This window comes from Myotis lucifugus, unplaced genomic scaffold, assembly GCF_000147115.1.
Source record: "Myotis lucifugus unplaced genomic scaffold, Myoluc2.0 scaffold_20, whole genome shotgun sequence".
NCBI classification, from domain to species: domain Eukaryota; kingdom Metazoa; phylum Chordata; class Mammalia; order Chiroptera; family Vespertilionidae; genus Myotis; species Myotis lucifugus.
Window position 1 is genome coordinate 5,427,092 of NW_005871068.1, and position 13,533 is coordinate 5,440,624.

The 13,533-nt window shown below is 36.8% G+C and overlaps 1 non-coding gene across 1 annotated transcript; it reads left to right on the plus strand.

Annotated features, from left to right (window-relative positions):
- The first annotated feature begins 2,279 nt into the window (after positions 1 to 2,279).
- LOC111825312 lies at positions 2,280 to 2,443 on the plus strand. Its single transcript, XR_002828482.1, has one exon. It is a non-coding gene; the product is annotated as a U1 spliceosomal RNA (small nuclear RNA).
- Positions 2,444 to 13,533: the final 11,090 nt, after the last annotated feature.

Consider the following 13,533-nt stretch of genomic DNA (forward strand, 5'->3'; position numbering starts at 1 on the left):
GCCACCGCTGCTGCACTCGCCAGCCATGGGCTCAGCTTCTGGCTGAGCGGCGCTCCCCCTGTGGGAGCACACTGACCACCAGGGGAAGCTCCTGCATTGAGTGTCTGCCCCCTGGTGCTCAGTGTGCATCATACTGACAGGTTGTTCTACCATTTGGTCTATTTGCATATTAGCCTTTTATTATATAGGATACTTTTGAATTTGATGCCTCTGTAAATGGTATCTTTATAATAATGTAATTTTTTAATTACTTGTTTGTGGTATCTTGAATTATGTTTTATTTTTTTCTTGAGTTTTCATCCAGTAAGTTTTTTCCCCATTTGGTTATAAAAGAGATTAACCTTTGATTTTCCTTTCCTATAAATTCTTATCGACTTGCTATAAATTGCAAATGAGTCTAATTAAACCTTTTTGTAAACTTTTTACTCTTTCTATTTTCTAGAAGAGGTTGTACAAGATCACATTTTCTATTTTTATTTTTTAAGTGTGTTTTTCTTGGAATTTTGTATTGTCAGCTCATGTCAAATTTACTGGATACAACTGCTTATAGCTTATGGCTATGTCTTTTGAATCTGTAGTGATGACCTCTGTTATATTCCTAATAAGGATTGTGTGTGCCTTCTCTTTTTTCTGTATCAGCTTTGCTAGGTGTTTATCAATTTCATTTAAACTTAAAAACAACTCTTTAGTTTTGTTAATAGTCTCTATTTTTATAATTTTATTAAATTTTGATCTTAATTTTATTTACTTCACTTTACATTACCATTTTTTAAAAAATCTTATAAGGAATAATCAGATTCTGAATTTTACAACATTTTCTTTTTTTCCATATTTTTAATGTGGAAAATTATCTTTAGATGCATGTTTTGGTGCATCAGATATGTTTGAAAGGTTTATTGAAGTCTAATTGATATACGATAAACTGTTCAACTAAAAAATCTACAATGTGATATGATTTGAACATATGTCTATATTAATGAAACAAGTTAATGAACACAGTTACCTGCCAAAATCTCCATGTAGAGTTATATACTCAGCCTGGCTCTCTCCATGCCACCAAATTGGGTCTCATTACTTGGGCTTCTACTCTCTCCGAAATCCTGTTTTGTTTTCCTTGGGTCTTTAGAGACTTTGAGTAATATCTTTAATATCTTCTATTTTTCCTATTTTTTAGTAGGATGATTAGACTAAAATGTCTGGTCTGCCATTACTGGAAGCAGACATCTCTACAAATACTATTTTTTGTGAAATATGTATTAGTTTGTAATAGTTTTGCTTCTTTGGGGCAATTATTCCAAACTAGATATTAACAAGATAAATAAATTATTTAAGACAAATGTTCTTCTTGATAATTCAATCCTTTGTGTCATCATCTGCCTAATCTACTTTCATTTAAAAAGTTCATTGAGCCCGAGCTGGTTTGGCTCAGTGGATAGAGCGTCGGCCTGCAGACTGAAGGGTCCCATGTTCAATTCTGTTCAAGGGCACATGCCAGGGTTGCGGGCTTGAGGAGCATGTGGGAAGCTGCTGATCAATGATTCTCTCTCATCATTGATGTTTCTATCTCTCTCTCCTACTCTCTTTCTCTCTGAAATCAGTAAAAAATATATTTAATAAAATTTAATTGAACCCATAAATGTTTCTCCAGTTCCCAACATGTGCCAAGTGTGGTCCATCTATTACAGGTGTATTGTTGGGTCACTGCCTAATGTGGAAACAGTAAAGTAGATAAGGAAATATATTAGAGAAGATAAGGGCTAAAATACAGGTATGTATCTGAGGAAAAAATATTGAAGAATTAACAGAAGCAATTCTGACAGAAAAATTACCAAGTGAAGACCCATGGAACTCAGTAGAGTATTGGCAGCTATTTTTCTTCTTGAGTGATCTACAGGTTCAGGTAAGTTCACTTAGAGACAAAACAAGGAGCAGAACTTCCAACAAACTGACCAGATCACAGAGAAAACAGATTTCAGGATTCGCTAATCAGCATCTATGTGTGGTATAAAGCAGGAGGAGAGGCTGTGAATTCTGCTGGGTTTGAGTGAGACACTGAGGGCTATGGTTTGGAAGCAACAGTAAACCTGAAACTAACCAGCTCTTAACAGGCTCAACTTGGAATCATTTGAATATGTTTGGAAATGATAGTGCCATTAGTTGCTCAGGCTGAATAAAAATAAAGTTAAATCATCCTACAATTTTCTTATATAGTTGCTGGCATACAGTTGAAAATGGCCAGGATAAGTAGGGGAAAAGAACATGTGATCAAAATTCAAATGATACTTACCTGGAAGGGGAGATAACATGATCATGAAGGTGGTTTTCCCAGGGTGAGGCTTATCCATTACACTCCAGATAAGCTGACCCCTGCGATTTCCCCAAATGTGGGAAACTCAACTGCATAATTTGTGGTAGTGCGGGATTGCATTCGCACTGACCCCTGGTTAAAAAAAAATTCAAATGAGACAGCGGATAATGGGAGTAGAACCACAAGTTAACAAGATAAAGGACCTCTTAGATATGCATTAAAAATGCCTGATATGTTCAAATACATAGAAGACAAAATTAAGAATTTTAGTAGAAAAATAAAAATTACCAAAAAATCAGGTGTTGTTTTATGTATTTTGAGGTTCTGTAGTTAGATGCCTAAACATTTAGGATTATTGTCTTCCTGACAAATGTATGTGCTAATCATATGAAATGCCCCTCTATATCTACCAGCCAACTCGCATTACCAACCTCCACCAACAGAGGGCGCCACTTTGGTCTTCCTGCCAGTGTTGTTAAAGCATTTCCCTGCTTCTCAATTTCCATCAAGAACCATTTCCCTTCAACTTTTGAACTTTCGGCAGCACCATAAGTGAACAGGTTGTAATGTAAATGACTAGGTTGTAAAGTAAAGTAACAAGTTGTAACAGACAGATTGTCTCATATTTGTTTATGAGGATGCTTTGTAAATCATAGTTTGGAAAGATAATTTTTCTGGATACAGAATTATATGGATAGTTTTATTTCTTTCATAGTTGTATTTCATAATAAAGATTCTGCTCCATTATCTCAGGTTCTCAATGGCTTCGGTTTAGAGGGCAGTCTTCTTTTAAATTGTCGTTCCTCTGGTGTAATGTATCTTTACTTCTTAAAGGTTTCAGTTCTGTACACTTCACTAATATTCTTTATGTTGTATATGCATACCGAATATGTAATTTACTACGAAAATATTTTAAAATTTAAATAGCTATTTTATCAATCCAAAATTTCCTGTTTGTATAAATAAAAGGATATTTCATTGGTTTTACAATAGCAACAGAATAAAGCAAAAACAAAAAAATTCACATGAAAAATAGCAAATGCCAAAGTATTTATTTTTCTCTTGCTAAAACATGTAAAAATATGCATAGATTATATACAAATTAAATAATTTAAGCACATTCATAAGAAAAGTATCAAAATGGTTTGTTGTTATAATTGTTCTGACCTTAACATCGAAGTGGATGAGAATCTATAAGACTTCATTGATAAAACAAACAAACAATGAAGTGAAATATTATGTAGAACAAGATATTTATATCTACTGTAATTATATAATCCTATATAATAAAGAGCTAATATGCAAATGGTCACCATGCCCTCACGTCCTCACACCCTCGCGCTGGAACTGCTCAGCCACTCAACATTGGGGAGAGAGGAATGGGGACCAACCAGGCACAAATGAGCTCGCGAGAGAGAAATGGGGACCAGCCAGGCACAAATGAGCTCACAAGAGAGGAATGGGGACCAGCCAGGCTGCGGCCCAGGAGAGGGACAAGCTGCCTGTCCCACAGTCCCAGGCACCAGAGGCCGGGGCTGAGGCCCGGGAGAGGGACAAGCCACCCGCCCCACGGTCCCGGGCGCCTGTGGCTACGGCTGGCCTGGGAGAAGCTGGCCCAGGTCCTGGGTGCCTACAGCCGGCCAGAGGGAGGGAAGCCTGGGTCCCTGATGCAGGGTGAGGCAGAGGTGGTTAGGGGCAATCAGGCCAGGAGGGGAACAGTTAGGAGCGATTGGGCAGGCAGGCAGAGATGGTTAGGGGTGATCAGGTAGGCAGAGGTGGTAGGGGCAATCAGGCAAGCAGGCAGAGGGGTTAGGGGCAATCAGGCAGGCAGGCGAGCAGTTAGGAGCCAGCAATTCTGGATTGCAAGAGGCAGTTGGAAATCCCCCAAGGGGTCCCGGATTGGAGAGGGTGCAAGCCAGGCTGAGGGACCCCCCTCGTGCACAAATTCCATGCCTCTAGTACACAATAAAATTCTACTTTGGGAAACATATCATATTGATGAAAATATTTATATAAATATATTAAAACTAGAGGCTCCGTACATGACATTTGTGCACTGGGGGGTAGGAGGGTCCCTCAGCCCAGCCTGCACCCTCTTGCAGAGAGTGAGCCGGCAGGTGGACATCCCCCAAAGGGTCCTTAGCGCTGCTGCAGAGGCAGGAGAGGCTCCCGCCACCGCCACTGCGCTCGCCAGCCTTGAGCACACTGATCACTAAGGGGCAGCTCCTGCTTTGAGCATCTGCCCCCTGGTAGTCAGTACGCATCATAGTGACCGGTCTTTCTGCCGTTCGGTCAATTTTCATATTAGGGTTTTATTATATAGGATGCTTCTGTGGTTACCAGCAATCCTTGGCCTTCCCTGACTTGTAACTGCATCACTCCCATCTCTGCCTGTGTTATTACTTGGCCTTTTCCCCTCTCCTTTTTAATATATTGATACCAGACTTTGGAGGGAGTACTAAATGGTACTGTGTTTTTCATCAATGTTTTAAATTTGCTTACCCATTTCAATAGTAATTGCCTTTATATGGCTGTATCTGACAGAACTTGTCAAACATGTGCATAAAAATATATACAGCCCAGCATGGCTCAGTGGTTGAGCATCAATCTATGAACCAGGAGGTCACGGTTCCATTCCCAGTCAGGGAACATGCCCGGGTTGCAGGCTCGATCCCCTGTGTGGGGCTTGCAGGAGGCAGTCGATCAATGATTCTCTCTCATCATTGATGTTTCTAACTCTCTCTCCTCCTCCCTTCCTCTCTGAAATAAATAAAAATATATTTAAATATATATATGTATAAAAGGCAAAAAATGTATTTTTAATAGACTATATTGTGTTCATGCTGTACTGTGCACTGCAGATTTAGCACCTAATCAGATAAATCTTAAATAATTGCAGAAGGTATCTCTAGGACATATTTTTAATAAAGAGCAAGCAAATTATAATTTATTTAATGTGTTCACAAGCATATAAATGTATTATTTATATAAATGCATATTCATATGTATATTTGTTAAAGTACAGTCTTTACTGCTAATCATGTTTTTTTTTCTATGAAATATATGTATCTGTATTTTTTGAAAATTTTTCACTGAGTGCACATCTTATCTGTAATCAATTAAATAAAAAACTGTCACATAATAGCATATTACTAATGATTCTTTTGAATCATCTACTTTTTTATTTTTAAAAGTAGTTTAGTACAGTAAGAAGTTATGCTTAAAGCCAGAATTAGAACAGAGTTAGATAAGAAAAAAATTATAAGAAAAATATATAAAATGTATGTGGACCAATAATTTAATTTAGTTGTGAACCATATACAGGAAGCTGACTTCTAATTAATAAGTGCAATCATTAAACTGCAAATTGTCACAAAGAATGCTCTTTTTACTGTTCTAAAATTAAATGTCAAGTTTAATGTAGAGTTTATTTAATATTCAGGGGCCTATGTTGCCATGATATCAGAAAAAATGTCAGTAATCAGGTTTAAAATCCTCTCAATTTTTATCTGATCAGTATGTGGAAAAAGACTTAAAACTATGATCTTATGTAGGATTTTCATGCCATTTTTTATGATGTATACAAAATGTTTAGTAAGAATTGCTGTTCTCAGATAAATTTTACTATATGGAATCTAACAATGTTGTTAAATGCAGTTATTAATTCTAATTTATTACATATAGATTGTTTTTTTCAAAACCAAATACATAAAATGTATTAATCAGAACTTGCAGTTAAATTATATTTTTTTCTTTCATATAGATTGTTTTTAGATATTCTGATAACATAAATATACAATCTCTAAATAAACATGTATTTCTTTCTTTCTTTCCAATCATTTATGCATTTTTAAATTTTCCCCTACAATATTGACCTGATTATGACCTCCATAAAATGTTAAATAGACTGGTAATTGTAGGTATCTTTACCTCCATCCTAATCTCAGGTTGTGTTTTTCAGTATTTCATCATTAATTATGATATTTGCTATAGTATTTTTGAGGTTTTTTTTTACTTATAACTGGATAGTAAAATGGTTTCTCTGTATCTGTTGTGATAGTGACATGATTTTGTCTTTTGTCAAAGAGATTCGATTTTAAATTGTTAAGCCTCTATGAAACCATTAAGGAGTCCATGGAAAAAACACAGGGCTACAGAGTGGCAAAGGGTACATTTCCATAAGACAAGGGAGCTGGGAGTAGCAAAAGGTACACATTTACAGAATAAAGGGAAGGAAACCCTCATTCAAAGAGGGAGGAAGAAAAGCCCAGAGGGAACATGAGAACAATAAAGGAGAAGAAGGAGGGAACCTTATGTACTTCATATGAGACTTGAGCTCAGGAGTTGCAAATCAAAGGTGAATAGTGACCAATCAGAGGGGATATTGAGGCATGAAAACCTGCAGCCTTTATAAACTGTGGAAAAGGGACTTGGTGGGACTCTTCCCCCTCCCCACGTGGGAGTCTGTGCTTGTTTTTCAATAAATTTCTACCTTTGCTCTACCATCTTCTGTCCATCATTTCATTCTTCGACTCTGATGGACAAAGAGCCCGTGAAATCATCCTGCCCAGGGAAACACGTCGTGTTCCAGTCCAAATTTTCCGGTATCAATATGAGATACTATAGGAGTAATTAGAGCAGTGGTTCTCAACCTGTGGGTCGCGACACCGTGGGGGTCAAACGACCCTTTCACAGGGGTCGCCTAAGACCATGGGAAAGCACACATATAATTACATATTGTTTTTGTGATTAATCACTATGCTTTAATTATGTTCAATTTGTAACAATGAAAATACATCCTGCATATCAGATATTTACATTACGATTCATAACAGTAGCAAAATTACAGTTATGAAGTAGCAACGAAAATAATTTTATGGTTGGGGGTCACCACAACATGAGGAACTGTATTAAAGGGTCGCGGCATTAGGAAGGTTGAGAACCACTGAATTAGAGGTTTGGGGTGATTTTACTTCCTCCAGGGAACATTTACTTTTGCTTCTGGAAGGCAGTTAGGTTAGGGACAGTTCATCTTATTACAATCAGAGACTGAGTCTTTTAAAGCTGCGTCTCAGATTTTGTGAACAGTTTTTTTTTATTTTTTATTTTAGGTTCATTTTGACCTTTAAAGATGCTGTTGCTTCCCAGGTCCTTTCTGCTTGGAGGCGGGGGTGAAGTGTGTTGTTGAGACTGCTTGAAGCCCTGATCAGCTCTTAACTTCCTGTGTTCTAATCACCTCCTTTGAATCAGCAAAATACTTGTGGGGAAAAGAGCTACCAAATTTGTGTCATTGCCTGGGCTTCTCTTCTGAGATCCCATTTCTGCAGATGCTTGCTTCTTTGGGTTTGTGGTACTGTAACCGGACAATCAATGGGTCTGGGCTGCCTGTCATTACTTGAGCCAATTCAGCAGAGACAGGGTTGAATCATATATGAGCTTTTATTCCAATACTGCCGGCAGGATGGGAGAGCAGCAGGTCATCCACAAAAATCTGCTCTGCCCCCCACCATAAGCCAGCTGCTTATATTGGGTAGGAGGACAAAGATTACATGGGGAAGTAGGCAAAAGGTATGCCGAATGGGCAGTTTATAGGTAATGCAGGCTGGAGAGTTGCAAAGGCCTGCAGGTATACAAAGGCCGGGGGTCTTCAAAGGGCTGGCAATGGGCAAAGGACTGGGGGTCTTCAAAGGGCTGGGGGCTCTGGTTTCTGCAACAAGATTGTTCATCTTTCGATGATGATAGACAGCTCCTGGATAGGGAGGATGGGCCACATTGCCAGGTGAGGTCCCAGGTCCCACATGCAACTTCCAGCCAGGTTAGAATTTGCCCTCTTTAATCAGAACTAAACAAGCACGGTTAACAGAGCATGACTAACATTTCTTACAACTATAGCTGGTCCCCAATATTCTACTTCTGCCCCTATCAGTGCCTCTGCACCAAATGTTTAATATCTTTCAGCTTTCCTAGTTTTTTTCTCAGGAGGGAGATTGGGCAGAAATGTCTTGTCTACCATAATTGGAAGAAGATGGCTCTGCACATACTGCTTTTTGAAATGTGATTTAGTTTTAATTATTTTTCCTGCTTTAGTCAATTATCTCATCTTTTTCCAAAAGGTTTCTTTAGTTCCCTACATGTGCGAGGTATGCAGGTATGTTATTGAAATATAGCCTAATGGAAACGGACATGTAAATATGGAGTACATTATAGAAGATAAGTTTTGTGGTAAATTTTTATGCTAAAATAATAACCAAAATGTACCTTATACCTATTTGTATTGTATTTACTGGTTATTCAAAAGTATCACATGATTTCACTCATAGGTGGAATCTAATGAACAAAATAAACTGATGAACAAAATAGATCCAGAGACATAGAAGCATGAACAGTCTGACAAATCTCAGATGGAAGGTGGGGGTGGGTGAGTGGGTGGAGAAAGATTAAGCCAAGAATTTATATGCACAACCCATGGACAGAGACAATAGTGTGGTTAAGGCCTGTGGCAGGGGGTGTGGGGGAGGAAGGATGGGTGTGGGGTGGAGGGGGTCAAGGAGAAAAAAAGGGAGACAGCTGTAATACTTTGAACCATAAAGATAAATTTTTTAAAAGAGAGAAGAAAAAAAGAAATTACTTTATAATTTAGTTAATAACAATAAGAAGCACAATGAACATTTATTGGGCATCATTCTGGGTGATTGTCATAGACCAATTCATTTTGCCTCATAACAACCATACTTTGAGTGTACATTTATGTTCTTCAGAGACAGAAACTAAGGAGCAAAGTAGCTTATTGTCCAAGATTTTGAACAGAACCAGAACGTATATACTAGTACCTACCATCTAAATGAAGAGCTACTCAAGAGGGGAGGGGCTTGGGGGAGTGAGTGAAAAGGTGAAGGGATTGAGAAGTACTGGTTGGTAGTTACAAAGTAGTCACAGGAATATCAAGTTAAGCACATGAAATATAGTCAATAATATTATAATAACTATGTATGGTGCCAGGTGGGTACGGGAAATATCGGGTGGGAACACTTTGTAAAGCATATGATTGTCTAACCACTATGCTGTACACCTGAAACGAATATAAAATAAAGTTGAATGTAAACTGTAATTGAAAAAAAATAGACATATGAATCTTTAAATGATCTTGATCTATTAGATTAAGATAGTACCAATTCATATATGTGTAACCTCGCAACAGGATGATATCACTTATTCTCCCTTTACTTTTTATTCTTTTGACAAATATTTTATTTAAATTTCTTATTTAAAAACATAAACTGATTATATATAATTTATTTTTTGCTCTTTTATTTTCCTAAATTTAATTTGTTGTATATTCAGTTAAATGAATAAAGCTTACACTTACAGTTAGATTAATTTTGCAAATTATGCTTCTACATCTAAAGTACTATTTATCATTTTTACTTCAAGGAATCATTTTTTTTTACAAAAAATAAAGAAAAGCCCTGGCCAGCTTGGCTCAGTGGATAGAGCATCAGCCTGGGGACTGAGGGGTCCCAAGGTTCGATTCCGGCCAAGGGCACATGCCTGGGTTGGGCTCAATCCCCAGTGTGGGTGTGCAGGAGGCAGCCGATCGATGATTCTCTCTCATCATTGATGTTTCTATCTCTCTCTCCTTCTCCCTTCCTCTCTGAAATCAATAAATAAATATATATATATAAATAAAGAAAAAATTAGTCTTTTATATTTATCTACATAATTCCTCTATCTAGTGCTCTTCTTTCTTTTTTTTAGTTTCTCTCAGGTATTTTTCTGTTTTTGGTTTGTTTTTTTTCTATCAGCTTGAAGAACTTCCTATAGTTTTACATATTATTTTTTAAATGGAAAATTGTCTCAAGTTTGTTTATGTGTCTGTATCTTATTTCATTCTCCATTTGAATGGATAATTTGGGGGAATAAAGAATTCTGGGTTGATAGTTGTATTTTTTTTTTCAACACTGGAAAGATGCTACTCCATTTCTGCCATTTCTCTAAGGATTCTGTTGAGAATACAACCACCATCTAAGTCATTGTTTTTACTAACTAATGTGCTTTATTTTTCAGAATTTTTTGCCGGTTTACATTTGTACACTTCACTGAAATATGTATATTTCACATAGATGTCCAGGATATATTTTACTGATTAAACATTTTAAAAATTTAATAGTGACTTTCTCAATCCAATATTTTGCATTTGTATAAATAAAGATAATTTATTGGATTGACAAGAGCAACAAAACAAAAGCAAAAAAATCCCACATAAAAAATATTTTACAAAATCAAAAATATCCAATTTTATTTATTGATTTGAGAGAGAAAGAGAGAGAGAGAGAGGGAGAGAGAAAGAAAGAAACATTAATTTGTTTTCCATTTACTTATGCATTCTTTGATTGACTGTATGTGCCCTGACCTAGGTTTGAACATGCAACCTTGGCATATCAGGATGACATTCTAACCAACTGAGCTACCTGGCCAGGGCTGAAAATATTCAATTTTAATTTCTCATTAAAAAATATACAAATATCTGAACATATTATATACAAATTAAAATGAGTTATGCAAATTACCATACCAGAAAAGTTTATTTTAATTGTTAATTTGATGCTAATATTGACATGCATGAGAAACTGTATGAGAACAAATAAAACTCTCGATAAACAATAATGTTACATACTACTTAAAGGGAAATATTTTATTTCTATAGTAATTATAAAATATATATTAACATTCAATTTGCCAGACAAAGTCTATGGCTGAGTGATTTATATAAATAGTGGAATAAATTCATAACAGGATATATATTAGAGGCTCGATGCACGAAATTTGTGCAAGGTGCTCAGCCCCTGCCTCTGCCTCAGCCCCCCGCTTCCCCACTGAGGCGGCCACCTCGGCCCTCGCAGCCCCAGCTTGTCCGAAAGGTCATCCAGAAGGATGCCTGGAAGGACGTCTGGTCTAATTAGCATATTATGTTTTTATTATTATAGATGACTGAAAGTAAGAAGGATATCTTGTTTATGTGATTTATATATATTAATTTTTGTATTTCAAATGTTAATGAGACAATAGACTAACAAATATAATAGTAAAATAATCATGCCATTCTGGAAATAAATGAATACCATCAAAATGAGAGCAAGAAAGTGCCATCATCACTTGTCTTTGGCAGAGAATCAAAGACAGGCTACAGAGTGGGGAAGCTTCGTGGTGGGAAACAGGGCAAGCTTTGGTGTGCCCTGATTGGATGTTGTTGGCCTGGAGAGAGGCAGAGGATGGTTACCTAGAAGTGGGACATCGTATATTTGGTTTGGGGTCATATTTGGCTTTCTCATGTTCATTGAAGGTTCAAAGTAGAACCAAAAACTAGGGAAGTTGGCAGTGATTGATCAGGTCCTCACTGTTTTGGGCCAGGCTCTGCAGAATTTGTAGTTCGGCTTCAGGGGCTGGTTGCTGCGGAGGCTGTGGGTCAGAGTTCTATTTTTATATGTGGTCTGGTCATTGTCCCTTTTTTTGTCATTTTTATGTATGGCCTGATCTCTGATCATTCAGTCTCTAACAATAGAAAAAAGGTATGGATGGCCAATTACCATATTAAATATGCTTAATAATATTGCATTTTAAATTAATAGTAAGATACTCTTTGAACTTTATACCAAATCATTGAGGGAGGAAAAAAATGGCACTGGGGTTTTAAAAATTAAATTAGTATTTTAAAGGAAATTTTAAAAATGTTCTACCCTTTCTAAGCAGTTATATTCTTCCCAATACTATAGTCACAACTGTGCACAAAAGTATGGTTAAAAAATGATAAAAGATCTATTTTTGAGTAAGTTAGATTGTGTTCATTTTTTTCACTATTGAAAACATCACTTTAGTATTGTTGACCATTTAATTTTTTTCAGTTTAATTAATTGATCATACTTTAATTTTTATGTTTTAGGTTTTGTTTATATTCCTGCTTTATTTTCCAATTTTGTGAAGTGTATTATCAAACCTTAAATTTTCAGGACTTCCTCCTTTGCATTAATGGTATACGTTTTCCTTTAGGCACATGTTTTGATGTAGCCACATGATTTTTAATAGCTTCATTGAGGTATAATAGATTTAAAATAAACTGAACAACATTAAAATGAAGAGTATAGGTTTTGAAATGTCTGTATATTTATCAAACCATCACCACAATTAAGATAGTGTAAATAGCCATCTCCCTCTCACAAAGTTGCCTTGTTCACCATTGTACTTCCCCTCCCTGTTCCTACCCAAGCTGTTCCCCCATTCATATGCTGTGAACAGTCTTGCACAAGTCTGTGTGTGAACATATACTTTTTGTTTGTTGATTTGGAAAAACCATCAAATAAAGGAGTGTCTGGAACACATGACAGGTGTGTATTTAATTTTTTGTAGAACATGTCAGTGTCTTGCAGTGGGTTTTTTTTTTTTGTACTATTTTACATTCTACGAGCAGTATGAGTTCCATTTGCCAGCACATGCTCTGGTTAGTTTTTTTAAAATATATTTTTATTGATTTCAGAGAAGAAAGGAGAGGGAGAGAGAGAAACATCAATGATGAGAGAGAATCATTGATTGGCTGCTTCCTGCAGGCCCCACACTGGGCATCAAGCCTGCAACCCAGGCATGTGCCCTGATGGGGAATCGAACCGCGAGCTCCTGGTTCATAGGTTGATGTTCAACCGCTGAGCCACGCTGGCCAGGCTGGTTAGTATTTTTAATTGGAGTCTTTCTAATTGGTGTGCAGTGATGTCTCACTATCACTTTAAATTGCATGGCTATAACCAAGTATTAGTTCCTTCTGTCCAAGGTATCTCCTATAAATGGAGAACATGCATGTAACCCTGAACCTAGCCATTTCCTTCCCATTATATTTAGAATGCATAGCTTGTTTTGTTATTGCATGCTAGATTTTCTGTATAAAATGCTATAGAGGAAATTGGAGGCTCTGGATGGTTTTAGTTTTGTCCTGGGAGCATTTTCTTTTTGCTTTGAAAGGCAGAGTGAGGTAGTTCATCTCATCTCAATCAATACTTTATCCTTTTGAAGCTGCTTGTCATGTTTTGTGAGGAATTTTCTATTTCTGGTTCACATTGACACTGAGAACATAGCCTATCAAGGATACCAAATCAGTCCTTGGGTTTTTCCAGATACTCTCAGCTCTGGTGGCCCATGAACTCTTATCAGTTTGATCTGCTGGGCTGGTGAGACTGCTTAAA